General features: G+C 38.2%; 1 pseudogene; it reads right to left on the bottom strand.

Annotated features, from left to right (window-relative positions):
* Positions 1 to 11,291: 11,291 nt before the first annotated feature.
* Positions 11,292 to 12,160, bottom strand: LOC116420957 (annotated as a pseudogene).
* Positions 12,161 to 12,217: the final 57 nt, after the last annotated feature.

Below are 12,217 nucleotides of genomic sequence, written 5' to 3'. Positions count from 1 at the left end.
GTTTGCTTTATGCAAAAGCATACAGCTCAATCCTAGGGGAGTCTAAAAGGAGAGTCTAGTGAGGGAGGAGAAAAGGGATAGCTAATGCAGAAAAATGTTGGTACTTTCCCAGGACTTCTGTTGCAGCAAAATTTACACATAGAAACAAGATATGAATCAAGAATGGAGAAAGGATGTGTGGCTCTGTGATCTCTAAAATAGTCACATTATGGGTCTTATCTGGGAAAGGAATGTTCTTTTCACTACTGGTACTAGCTTATTTCTGGGACAAAATTCAGGAACACCCATTTCTCAGGGTTGTTATGAGCATAAAGTGAGATAATGTTTGTAAAGCATTTGACACATAGTAGGTGCCTAATAAATGCTTGTTCCCAACCCACCTCCAAAAACAGAAGGAGAGGAAAGTACATTAAAAAAGTATAATGAAACGAGAACACAAAAGTCTATAAGACAGATGCAAATTTGTATGGTAAAAATACCATTCAAAACCTGAAGAAGGAACAATCATTTCTGGTTAATTCTTTTCCAAATAGCTTTTCCAAAGCTATAAAATGAATTATAGTTTTAAAAGATGGATCTTGATGCTCTGGGACACCAAAGACCTCCTCTTGTAGCTGATTCAGAAATCAGATAAAGATGTGAATAGTCACTGGGGAGTCCAAGCTTGCCTCTGGAATCAGGAAGCCTAATGTACTAAATTTCCACTGTGTGAATGGATCTCTCTGTTCTTCCCTGTTCAGTAGTAATGAAGAAGATGATGATGATTTCACTTCAATTCAACTAACATTCATTAAGTGGCTACTTAGGATTTATTAAATGGCTACTACATCAGTCCCTGGGAACACAAAAAGAGCTAAATACAGTCCCTGCCTTCAAGGAGTTTACAATTTAGTGGTGATGAGGATAGCTAAAATTTATATAGAACTTTAAAGTTTACAAAATGATCCTAGGTTTAAGAAGTTGAGCATCTTGCCCAGGGTCATATACAGAGGGGTGTGTGCCATGTTAAATATGGTGTGGGGGGGGGAGGGGGAGGCGTGTGTGTACAGCACACTTTTAAGTTTAACTTTGATTATTAATACTTTCTCCATCACTTTCTTAATATGCCAAAATCTTAAAATAAAAGCAACATATATCCATTTGTCCAATTATTTAGAGTACATTGGATAAAAAGCCAGCCTTGGAGTCAGAAAGACTGCATTCAAATCCTGCTCCTAATAGATGCTGTTCTTGTGCCCCTATGACATTTATCTCTCAGGTAGATTATTATTATTATTATTATGGCAATTGGGGTTAAGTGACTTACCCGGAATCACACAGACAATATCTAAGAGCAAATTTGAACTAGAGTCCTTCTCACTCCAGCAATGGTGTTCTATGCACTATGGTGCTACCTTCAGGCAAAGCTCTTAAAATGCTTCAGATCATTAGAAGTACTGAACTGGTGAAAGTACTTTCTTTGCTGGAAATTCTCTATAAAAATAAAAAATCACAGATCTAGACCCCTATTGCCCCACAAAAAGGTACAAAAACTAACATTCTGATTATTATATAGAAGCCTACCATGATGGAGAGCTGGTTTTAGAATCAGGAAGACTTGGATTCAAATCCCACCTCTGATACATCCCAGCTGTATGATCCTGGGCTAGTCAGACTCTCAATGCCTTCTGAGAGTTTTCTAAAATATAGAAGGTGGAAAGGCATTACATGTTTGTTTGGTAGAAGGAATTTTCTTATGGAGGTTTTTGTTTTGTTTTGTTTTTTACTTTTTAATTGTATCTATTTATTTTTGCTTAGGCAGTTTGGGTTAAATGACTTGCCCAGGGTCACATACCTAGAAAGTATTAAGTGTCTGAGGTCCGATTTGAACGTGGGTTCTCTTGACTTCAGGGCCAGCAATCTATCCACTGTGCCATCTAGCTACCCCACAGAGTTTTTTTTATTAAACCAGCAATATAGGTTTTAAATATATACATTTATATATATATATATATATATACACACAAAATTAAAATTCCACATAGTCATGATTTCTAAAATAAACTCATATCTTTGGTTTGTCTATGTTTTTGTCCCTATGTTAGATTAGATAACAATCAGAGACATAAAATGCCAGTGACAAACTGGGAGAGTGATGGGTGGGGCACAGCATTTTGCAAAAGACAGATTGGTGCATTGTGGCTGAGTTGGAAAATGGGACAGCCCAGACACCCAAGAGTCTAGCTCCAGTCTCCATTATATGGTCAACCTCTGATCTCTTCCCAAATTACAGAGGAGAAGGGGTGGCCAGTGGAGGAGCAGGTATAGCAATGGGCTCAGGGAAAGATGTGAGAAACTCATGTTCACTTTCTAGGCATGAAACTCATAGGAAAGGAAGGAGCAAGATGTCAGTACTCTGGGGCAAAGTCCTAGCTATGTTGCTGGTAGGTTCATATTTTCATTCTCTGTGTTAAACTTGTAACTTGTTTTGGTTGCCCTGACCATCCCCACCTTTTTTACTCACTATAATAAATTTGTGAGTGGCCAATATAAAGAGGCAGTAGCAGGAAATGATTGCAAAGGGGAATCTGGAAGTTACATACAACTCATCTCAAAAATCAAAGGAAAATAATTTACAAATCATATCATATTTTAACCAAAATTCATATCCTGGGAATAGATGCTGAATCAGGGGGAGCCATCTTTATGCTGGTGCAAGAATTCTTGGTCCTATCATTTGTAATTCAAAAATTTCACACCTCTAGATTAAAGACTAGCAGATCACCAAATGGTGTTGATCATTTGGAGATGTCATGTTATATATATATATATATATATATATATATATATATATATATATATAAACTAAAATTTTGCCGACAACTTTGAAATGATTTGGCTGTGTTAGTGAATTAATCCCAACGTGGCACAGATAATAATTAGTCTGTTCTCCAAGAGCCTTATAAAAATGAGACTTCAAACTCCTCCCTCTCCTCCCTGTCCCCCAACATTTTTCACCTCCCCAGGTCCATGCTGTCATATGCTTCCAACTTTAATCTAGTATCATGTGAGTTATAATACTCTCTGCTTCTCCCTTGTTCCATCCTTTCCACGGGCTTCCTGCCTTACTTCACCATCCCATCCCCATCCTCACACCAACTGCCCCTATATTACCTCCCTCGCCACTTATCACTGTATTTCCTGAGTCTGTTTCCCTTTATATTCTCTATTCCTTATAAGTGTGATTGCCACCTTATTTCTCACTGCTGTCATGTTATGGTCTTTCCTGACAAGTAATCAGAAAGCTAGAGTGCTTGCCCCATTTCATAGCTTCATATGATAATGAAAGCTATCATTATCATATGATAATGACTTATTATATATATATACAGCTTCATAAAATAATTATCAATTCATCCTCCAACACATTTATATATAGATTCCATATGAGTGATGATTATTTACAATGATTTTGTTTATTTAAAGATGTTTAATGACAAATATGGAAATTTAAAAGAATTGCACATATTTAACCTATATCAATCAGATTACTTGGTGTCTTGAGGAGGAAGGAGAAAAACTTGGAACACTAAGTTTTACAAAAACAAATGTTGAAAATTATATGTGATGTAGTTCAAGCAAAATGATGTGGATTATGTAGAGACCATGTGACAGTATGTGCCAAAAGTTAGTGTTCGGTCATGTGAAGAATTCACAGTGGCCATTTTCTTTGGCAAAAGGTAGAAGGGAAGAGGTTACAGGCAAAAGGTAGAAGGGAAGGGGTTACAGACAAAATGAAGGGATACAATAGACACTGGAAATGGGAAATAGGAAATAGATATGGGAGAGTTTATGAAAGACAAGTTCCTCAGTGGAACTCACAATTTCCCAGTAGAAAGGGAGCACCCCATGAGTTTGGAGCATGCCTTTAGCTGGCAGGCTAAATCCTGAAAGGGACTCGGCACCCTAAAAGAATTAGTTAACTGTAAGGAGGAGAAGTGGGGTTGGGAAGCACAGTAGAGTTAGGAAAGATACCACATAGCATGAGGGAAGGGATAAGGGAAAGACATCACGAGGCAGAGTGTGGTTGTGGACTGACCCAAAGGAAGGCAGCTGACATGGATGGGATGGCCCATAAATATGTTTTATAGGGAAAATTTAATCCAAGGGACATAACTAGAATTTCTGATAGGGCATGGCAGGGTAACACTGCTCAAGTCCTCCACAAGAGGTGGATCTCAGAAATTTGAACTAACTTGGATTTTGGAATGGACAACCTTCCCAAAGGGTGGGACCATGGAACCAAACTGATCTCCATAGAGCCTTCTTCCTCCCAGCCTTGGGGATTAATTTTTGTCAGTTCTGCTAACCATATCTGACACTGAAGACCTCATCATAAATAACTGAAATAGTATTTATGTTCATGGAAAGGTAAAGCACATATAATTTTTTTAAATTGATGATTTTACCTAACTAACATATTTATGTAATGCAATCCTATAAGATTACTAAAAATTTTTCTTGATAACAAAATTCTTTTAGAAGAACAAAAGATAAAAAATTTCAAAAAACAAAAAAAAAAAACAAGGGATAAGTATATAAAGGAAGCAAATTTAGTAGTATCAGACCTTAAACTTTTATTATAAGTTGAGAAGACTATTGAAATATAAAATGAACTCTAATTACTTTAAATTAAAGTTTTCTTGTATAAGTAAAATCTATGCAGCCTAGAATAGAAGGAATGCAGAAAACAGAGGGAAAACTTTCACAGAAAAGCTCCCAGAATGAGACTGGGTTGGAATATTGGTATAGTATAGGCAATGATGAGCTGATTGATTTAGAAAAAACCATGAAGGGCAGTTAGTTGGTGCCATGGATAGAGCACCAGCCCTAAAGTCAAGAGGACCTGAGTTCAAATCTGGCCTCACAGCCTTAACACTTCCTAGCCATATGATCTTGGGCAGGTCACTTTAACCCCAATTGCCTCAGCAAAAAAAAAAAAAAAAAAAAGAAAAAGGAAAAACATGAAAAGACTTGAATTTATGAAAGATACTATCTACCTTCAGAGAAACATGATGAAAAATAAACATAATGTGCTTTGTTATATGTCTGTTTATAGATATCTAAATATATATATGTAGACATGTATGTAGATAGATTTAAATATCAGCCCATCTCTCCACAATTAACTGTAGCCTTATGAGAGAGGACCAGAGAAGTAAAAATTGCGCAGTAGAGAACAAAAGAAAACCTATCAGGAAGTAAAACTGAACAGCTTTGAAAACAATGCAGAGCATTTATTATATAGGTTTTCATGAAATGGAAATTTATTGTTTTATATTGAATCCTCTTATGTTCTGCTGTATCAGTTTTTTTTTCTTTTCACATTTTGTAGTTAGGTTTACAATAAAAAAACTTAAAAAAAAAAAAACATGGGAGCACAATTGTTTACATTTGATAAATAGCCTCCATTCTTTTGAACCATTCCAAATACCATCTGCTCCTGCTATCACTCAGTTCCTGACATAACCCTTGGACCAGAAAAAAACAGGGAAGGGAGCTGAGTTCCTCACTGTTCTTAAAAAGTTTCATAAGAAGCTGGAGTCAAGCCAAATTAAAATGGATTTAACCAGAAAACCACAATTATAGACAGCAACTTATTGTTATGTCCTAAAAGTTATTAAGCTTTGATGCAGCTGTAACCCTACTCACAGGACAACTGAGACAAGAAGATGTTAAATGACTTGCCCAGGATCACATAGCTAGTAAATGCTATAAAATGGGTATAGCACCTCCCTATACTCTGCAAGAGTGTTTGGTCAAGAATGTTGAGTTTTGTACACACAAGAAGAAGGAAGAAAAGAAACAAACATTTATTAAATGTCTTCTATGTGCCTTTGCTATATTTCACCTCATTTGGTCCTCTCAACAATCCTGCCTCAGTTTCTCTTTCGTAAAATGGGGATAATAATAGCACCTACCTAACTCCTTGCATAAGGGTTTTATTGAGAATGTTGACTTTAGTACACGCAAGAAAGGTCTGCTATAAGGAAGGAAGAAAACAAAACAAGCATTGTTAAGTTCCTACCATGTGCCAGGCACTCTGCTGAACAAATATCAAATGAGTTAATTGTAAAGCACTTATGCCAGTGCCTAGTACATGGTAAGCTTTCTATATACATCTTAGCTATTAGCCATTTTAAGGAAGGCTGCAGGAGGTTTCTTGCAGAAACTGACACTTTAGCTAACACTTGAAGAAAGATAAAGAATCTAGGAGGCAGGGATGAAGAGGGAGAAAATTCTAGGCATTCACCCATCTGGGAGGTAGGCACTATTATTATCCCCATTTTACAAAAAAGAACCTGAGGCAAATGTTAAGTGACTGGCCAGGGTACCCCAGTTAGTAAGTGCCTCAGGTCTTCCTCGCTCTAAATCCAGTATCCTACCTCTAAGTCTAAGCCCCTTATTGCCTAGATAAAAAGTAAGAAAATAAATACCTGGGTGAAAAAAAATGAAAAGAAAAAATAAAATGTAATAAAATAAACTAAGAGTCAGAAGCTACCAGATAACATGAATACATGGTGATAGTCAATCACTGTTACTACACTGCTGCCCAAAACAAGAACATTAAGAGGCATATCAGCAGTTGTAAGCAAGGAACCCTCAGACTTTTCACTTTGAATAAGCCAGTCAGGTAGTTTTAGTTTCTTTTCCCCTTATTTTATTTTTGCTCTCATAATTACGAAATCTAACAGCCTTTTCTCAATCCTCAATCTTCCTGAAAACTCTACAATCTCACTCCTTTTTACTTACCTTCTTTAGATATCTCTACCTCCTCACAAGTTCTCTTCCCACAGAGAAGAAAATTAGCTCCTGGAGTTCATGCCTGGTCATCAATTTTTTCATGCAAACAATTTCCAGAGTGGTTCCAGCCATGCTCACTTCATTCATGGACTCCAAATCTTCTCTGATCTTCTTTTCTGTCTCTTCAATTGCCAGCCTGCTCTCTCCGTCAGCGTTCTAGAAGCCCTTTATAAGCATTTTCCTCAGGTAGTAAGCTCCTTGTAGGTAGAAATTATTTTGTTTACTTATATTTATGACCTTAGCACTAAATATAAGTACTTAGTAAATAAAACTTTTCTCTCTCTCTGTATCTAGTATCTACTTCTGTCTCTGTCTCTGTCTCTGTCTCTCTCCTCTCTCTCTTTCTCTCTCTCTCTCTCTCTCTCTCTCTCTCTCTCTCTCTCTCTCTCTCTCTCTTTCTCTCTCTCTCTTTTTCTGTCTTTCTCTCTTCATCCATCTGTTGGCTACCATCCCCTCGTTAGATACTCACTTCTTTCTAGGTTTTAGGGACATTGTTCTCTTGTGGTTCTACTCCTGCTTGTCCTTATACCTTTCCAGTGGCACTCCCGACTCATCTTCTTTCAATGGACTTTGCCTACCATGGTCCCATTCCATACCCTCTTTTCAGCTTCTTTTCATCTTTCTTCTTTAGAATGTGAACTCCTGGAAAGTGAAGTCTGTCTTTACTTTTGCTTCTATTGGTATCTAGTGATTAGGAAAGCCCAGCCCAGTAAAGGCTTAATAAATACTTGTTGGCTGTCTGACCAGGATGAACTCTCCTCAGGCCCCTTTGCTGGATCTTCCTAAAGACCATACCTCCTCACCTTGGGTAATCCTGCCTCCCCAGGCTCTGTCTTGGGTCCTCCTATAGGAGGTGATCTCATCAGTTTCCATGTGCTTAATGATCATCTCCATGATATTTGGTGACTGCTGGATCTATACATCCGTCTTCCACTTTACAATGTGAATTCTTTGTAAGAATGGAACAGATTTTTGCTTTTCTTTCAAGAAAACTCAAGTTACAGTCTGATTTCAAACACTTACTAGCTCAGTGACCCTGGGCAAGTGATTTTAATCTCTGTTTGCCTTAGTTTCCTCAAATGTAAAATGGGAGAATTAAAACACCTGCCTTTCAGGATAGTGAAGGTTTGATGATATAAGATTTGTAAAGTGTTTAGCACTGTACCTGATACATAATAAGTATTAGAAAAATATTTGTTTTCTTCCTTCCTAGTAATAAATGCCTTATCACTGAATTACCTGTGAAAGCAGTTTGTTATACTGATGATTGTATAATTCAGTTTGATTATTTTTATTAAAGCTATATGGTAGAATATCAATATAACATGCAAATATCAAACCAAACATTCTAATAAATTAACATGTTATTTTACTGAGATATATTACAAATACATAGTGACAGTTTTTTTTATAATAAACAATTTAGAATTAAGAGTTCATTATAACTACACCTATCAAAGATGATTTCCACCAATGAAAGAACAACACTTTCAGGAAAAAATTTATTTAAAAAACAAATCTAATAATTTTCATTCTGGAGCCAAATAGTCATAACTTCATATGACAACTATATATATATCAGGTAACAGATACTTCTTTACAAAAAAGATATCCTAAAAAAAATTGTTCATCCTAAGAAAACAGAATTCTGGAGCAGATAGCCAGTATGGTTAGATCTTGATAAAGCTAGATGCAGATTAATATAACACAAAATATATTTCATCAGTCCAATATTCTAAGCAATTAAACATTTTTTTTACTGGCAGAGATCTATTCCAAATACATAATGACAGGTTTTTATAACAAAATAATATGGAATTAGAGTTCATTGCAACTTATAGCTATCAAGGATGATTTTCACCAATGAAAAGAACAAACACTTTAAGAAAAAAAATTATTAAAAAAAAAATTTATAATTCTTTTCATCCTGGAACCAAATAGCAGATGTAACTTTACATGGCAACTATATATACACCAAGTAATAATTACATTGCAGATACAGACACTTCTTTACAAAAAAGCTATCCATTTTCTCAGAAAAAAAAATTGTGGCATCCTAAAATACAGAGTTTTGAACAGATAGCCAGTTTGGTCAGCTCTGAATCAGTCTCTGTTCACATTTGATTCTGTCCTCAGATACTCTTGAGAAGTTTCTATAATTTTCCATTATGAGTTGAGGGTGTGCGGTAATTCAATCAGTCCAATACGAAAATAAGTGAGCTACATAACAATCTTTATTTCAGCGGCTGAATTTCTGTGATTCCATTATCTTGACTCGAGATGTCCATTAAACATGAGCTTACCTGAGCTTATGAAGAGTCGCAGCTATTAATATAACAGTCAATAGCCACATCAATGGATGCTAAGTCCACTACTACGGCAGAACTGCAAAATTTAGGATTGCATCTTTGTAAGATTCTTATACAAGATTAGGTGAAGTTGAAACCTCCCCCATTTTAATAGCTCTGGAAATCTTAAGTAGGTAAGAGCATTTTTTGATAGAATCTGATCATCAGAACTCTGAGTGGATAGTTCCCACATCCCGGCTTGAATTAACCAAAACCCAAAAAAGACAGACATTGCAGCCAAAGCAATTTGTTTAAAATTGTGTGGTTTCAGGTACCACAGTGATAGAGTGCTGGAAGTCAGGAAGACCTGAATTCAAATGGAGCCTCCAACTCACTTAGCCTCCAACTCACTTGCTGCTTTGCCTTAGTTGCCTTCGTCTGCAAAATGGGGAAATGATATCAACAAACTTCCAGGTTGTAAATATCAAATTAGATGGGCCACTTCCAAACACTTTATCACAGTGCCTGGAAAATGACAAATACTATATAAAAAATTAGTCGCCATTATTCTTATCAAAGGAAGAAGCTGTCTCAGAACTGAGAGTTTCTGAGAGTCTGACTTAAAGCAGGGAGCAAAGCAAGGTACTTCTGCAACCTTTTAAGGAACAAAGGACTGAGCTGGGCATGCAGAAGGGACATACTGAGAGTTTTGAAGAAAAAAGTTTTACTTTTAGAGGCATTTAGAAGTGGGAGGTCCCAGAATGAAGGAAAACCCAAGACCAGACTTTCCCTGGCTCTTCCGCTTCCCCTCCCCAGGCCTCTCTGTCCAAAGATACTGTAATATAATCCTGCTATTTTGTTACCCAGATGTTTCTAGAAAGAAAATTTCCTGGAGATAAGAAAAGCTAAAAGAATAAAACCAAAGTCGGTATTGATGTGAAGGTTAGGCAGAGAGCCCACCCTGCCTGATGTCTAAACAAAAAAAGTCCTTAATCAATCAAGTCAGTCATAGACGGCATCAAGGACTGCAAACCCTGGGACTATTTTACCTCAAGCATTAGGAACCTTATCTAGAATTGGTCATGCCCCAGTGCTTATCTGGGAATTATCACAGTTTCTGTGTAACAGCTTAGCCAGAGTTATTGGAGAAATTGGGCAAGCCTGGCATCTCATTAAGTCCCCAGAAGAACTGGAAGTGGGGAAGGAAGAGGAAAAGAGGTTTTGCTTGCAACTGAACCCCACCCCAATGCTTGGCTTTGCGGAAGGCCTTTGTAAGCAAGCTAAAAGAACCCAGGCATGTTGGCTATTCACTGGGGCCCAGCCTAATCCCTGGATCAACTGATAGTAGTGTCTCACCGGGGAGCCAATAATGCACTGATGCAGAATTTTGGTTTCCACAAGGAACCCAGCAAAGAAACTACACCATACCTAAGGGGAACTTTGAATATCCCACCTAAAAGCAGGGGAAAAAAAATTTAGCATTCAGGAGCCTGACAAATTCCTTTCCACACACATGCTATCTAAGCCTGGAGTCCATTTTCCCTTGTATTCTAAACACTGGTGAAAAGGGAGCATCCCCAGTTCACGGGGACAGACAGTGCCAAGGTCTCTGAGTCAGAAAAAGAAGAGAGTAGCCTTTGGCCATGTGGTTCAGAAATGGCAGGGGTCACCCATTTGACAAAAAAAGCTGGGGAGAGTTCTAGCTAAAGCAAAGTTTGCTTATACATTCTCTGAGAAGGGTGTCCCACCTCCCAGCAGACAGCTGAAGGGAGAAGCACCATCAGGGGCAGGGTCAATACTTTTAATCCCTAACACAAATACCTGTTCTCTACTCACTGACCCCTCATCCCATTGGTTGAGGGTCTCGTATTCTAAAATGTGGAAACTACCCAAGAAATTGAACTTGACTGTCAAGTACATAGTTGCCAAAACTGCTAAGGACAACTATTTGACTGAAATGGGGAGATGCTGATGCTCATGGGAGAATAGCAGAAAGGGGACTTATAGGTATGCCCTTGACTCAATGCTTAAAGTCCTTCAGGCCTACTCAAACTTGAAGTAGATGAAGCTACTCGATTTTCACAACTGTCTTAAAAGATCTCACCTCATCTGGTTCAGCCATGTGTCACATACAACAAATATTGGTCTATTGAAAACACATTAGACTCCAAAGCATTCAGCTGACCATAGCCATTGTGCCAAAACCAGACCATCACTCAAATCATGTGTTTGCATAGTATTAGGGAGCTCATGGGTAGAAAGAACAACCATTGATAAATTCCCTCTGGTCTTCCTCAGACAGTCATGCAGCCCATGAGGTCCATAAGTATCATTACAAATTTTCTGTAATTTGACTACCTTGTCATGTGGTAAAGGACCAACGCCAGCCTGAGAAACCTTTTTTGGGCATTCCTGAGTCTGTGTCAAGGGATGCTTTCCATGCCCCTGCCCCTGTGTGATGTTATGCACCCAGATTTGGAGATGAGGCAGGTAACCCTGCAAATTCATACACTGGCAGTTTGGGTCAGTGGGTCCTGAACCAAGTCCTCATAGCGTATCAGCAGGTAGCGTTCCCTGAGGGAGTCTGGTAGCAACTGAGCTGCCCTGTAGATCTCCCCTTGTGGCTTTGGCAGATGATTTTCATCATGTAATAGGATGGTCTTCTTCTTTATTGTGTTCCATTGCTTTCCCAAGATCATATGTGGTTGCTCGCGCATCATATCCTGTTCAGTGTTTTGTCGAGAACGAAAGACAGTCCTGGGGTCTCGCATAAGGTGAATGATCTTCAGGTTGATGAGGTCAGTCAGCAGTGGATGGAGGGGTTTGCGCTGAAGAAGCGCACCTCCTTGATACCACATGACTGTAGATCTACAGGCTTCTTGTACGCTGCTGAAGGCTGCCATAGAGTTCTGCAGTCAGCTGGGGGGATGATGGCTTCCCTATTAAAGATGGCACGCAGGTGGGGAAACACAGAGCCCCGCTAGTCTGCCATAAGAAGAGATTGACTGTTTCCCTGGACCCCAGGCCATGTAAGCATCAAGACACTCATGTCACAGGAGGAAGACTGATCGAACCAGGTCTCTCAC

This window comes from Sarcophilus harrisii, chromosome 2, assembly GCF_902635505.1.
Source record: "Sarcophilus harrisii chromosome 2, mSarHar1.11, whole genome shotgun sequence".
Lineage (NCBI taxonomy): Eukaryota > Metazoa > Chordata > Mammalia > Dasyuromorphia > Dasyuridae > Sarcophilus > Sarcophilus harrisii.
The sequence above is the reverse complement of the archived record's forward strand: the minus strand, read 5'-3'. Positions and strand labels throughout refer to the sequence as shown.